We start from the raw sequence: 2,500 nt of genomic DNA on the forward strand, positions 1-2,500 counted from the left end.
CTGAAGTGTGTTTGTTTTGACTGAAGTGTTTCATTTTGCAAAGAATCTAGGAATTATGCAAACTGAGTGTGGCATTCGGATACCTGTGCTTAAATTTTGTTAAAAAGAACTCGGTTTGAAAAATTGTGTGTAAGCAATTGAAAAAAACTGTAATACTACCTATTCAAATGGAAGTAAACACTAAGCCACAAGTGCTAATAGTGTGCAAATAACTCATAATTAGGCCGAATATGTTCCCTATTCTAAAGTTATTTCCCTATTCTTATTTATTTGACTTATGTGAAAGACAGACCTGTGAGCACGCCCACTCAAAGTGTTCATGCTCATTCAACATGCAGGTTAATGTTCAGGATGCATTTAGAGCAGCGGTTCCCAAACTTTGTTCTCTACGTACCACCTTCTACATCCTGACTCGGCTTGCGTACCCCCCACTATCCAACACAATGTCATTTCTACAGAAGACAGCAGGTGCTTGCTTTGTTCAAAAGTCATAGGTGAGAGAGATAAGGAGCAAAGTATTGGTGCATACTGTATGGTTTGAGAATAATTGAAGACAAAGCATCTCTCTGGGCCCAAGTGCAAGTACATGCTGGTGATGAGCCATATGAAGAATTTGCTGAATGTGAAAGACAGAGGAACTCTGTCTGAGGAACAGCGTGTACAGTACTGTACATGATATAAGCAAAATGTTATGACAACAGTGTTTATAATTTGAGGCAAACGCTTACTTTGTAGTTATGAAATTTTGAATGTTGTGTCATTTTGCTAGCCTAGAAATCTAGACTCCCCTAGCGGCAGCAAATGTAATTTGGCTGGCGGGGCAGTCTAGGCACGATCCATTGAGCCAGGGAGCTGAGAACCCCCAGCACCAGCGTTCCAATCACAGCGTGTATAGAGTCGGTGGGTGGGCTTAACATAATGGTGATTGACATGCGACCAGAAGTTGCGACGGTAACGCATCCTGTTATTTGAAAACAAGAAGATGATTCGTTTAGCGTTATCCTATTGCGTGGAGAGGGAAGGTTACGCATCCTGCTACTTGAAAACAAGAAGATGATTCGTTTAGCGTTATCCTATTGCGGGGAGGGAATTTGAAAGACAACTGTTTATCCCACCCCTCCGATTGCGCCCTGTCTACGGTGAGTGTCCAGACCCTACATCTTGATGTGGGTCTGGCTCGTCAGGCTATCATTTTGCTGGAGATGGGACGCATTTTGCATTTTTTTGGTGAGCAATTCTGGGTTTTGTGCGTACGTGTGTATCTTTGAGTGTATGTACTGTATTTGGTGCGTATGTTCAATGTATCTGTCCAGAGTGTGTGGGTGCTGCTCCTCCTCGGATGGTGTGTGTGTAGCGTTGAGCCCGGCGCTGCAGATGGCCTAGTTCTACTGCTGGTGACTAAGAGCCCAGGAGCTGCACCACCCCACGCCACGGCCCTTATGTAACGCCTGAGAAACTGCACACAGCTCACACACATCCCTCACACACACACCACTGCCACAGTCAATGAGCTGCTGCAGGAGCTCTATCAGTGTATGAATAGGGCCCAGGTTGGCATACTGTATGTGTGTTCTGTATGTGTATGTCAGTCTGTGTGTGTGTGTGTGTGTGTGTGTGTGTGTGTGTGTGTGTGTGTGTGTGTGTGTGTGTGTGTGTGTGTGTGTGTGTGTGTGTGTGTGTGTGTGTGTGTGTGTGTGTGTGTGTGTGTGTGTGTGTGTGTGTGCATGTGTGTGTGTGTGTGTGTGTGTGTGTCTTTATGTGTGCTTGTGTGCATGTGTACTGTACTGTATGTGTGTGATGATGGTGTCTGTTATGTGTTAGTGCTGTCCTATCAGTTGTGTTGTGTAGTCCCTGCATTGCTGTCCCTCAGTGTTGTGCTGTTGGATTGGACTGGAAAGTCTTCAATGTCCCCCTCAGGCAATTTGGTTCACAGCAGGTAGCCAACACAAACACACTCAATCAGCATAAAAGAATTGTCAATAAATAAGTAGCCAATACAGACACACTCAATCAAAATAAAAAAGATAGTTAATAAATAAGGACATAATGCCATAATCAATCACACTTGTGGAAGATTGTAATGTCCCAGTCTGAATGTAGCCATAAGCAATGATAACAGATGCCAGATCTATATCATGTTATTCTGTCTCTTGTCAGTTATGTTCTGTATGAAATTATTATTATTGGTTGTAGAATGTGTGTTTGTGCATGCCTGTGTGTGTGTGTGTGTGTGTGTGTGTGTGTGTGTGTGTGTGTGTGTGTGTGTGCGCGTGTGTGTGTGTGCGCGTGTGTGTGTGTGCGCGCGCGTGTGCTCGCGCATGTGTTGCGCAGTGCCGTTTTTGGATTTCCGGCTACATAGGGCAGCTTTTGTAAGGGTTACAGGAGCGGTCTCAACAGTGTGTGTGTGTGTGTGTGAGAGACAGAGAGTCCAAGTGGTGCTGCAGTGTGTGTGTGTGTGTGTGTGTGTGTGTGTGTGTGTGTGTGTGTGTGTGTGTGTGTG

This window comes from Sardina pilchardus, chromosome 11 (genome assembly GCF_963854185.1).
Source record: "Sardina pilchardus chromosome 11, fSarPil1.1, whole genome shotgun sequence".
Lineage (NCBI taxonomy): Eukaryota > Metazoa > Chordata > Actinopteri > Clupeiformes > Clupeidae > Sardina > Sardina pilchardus.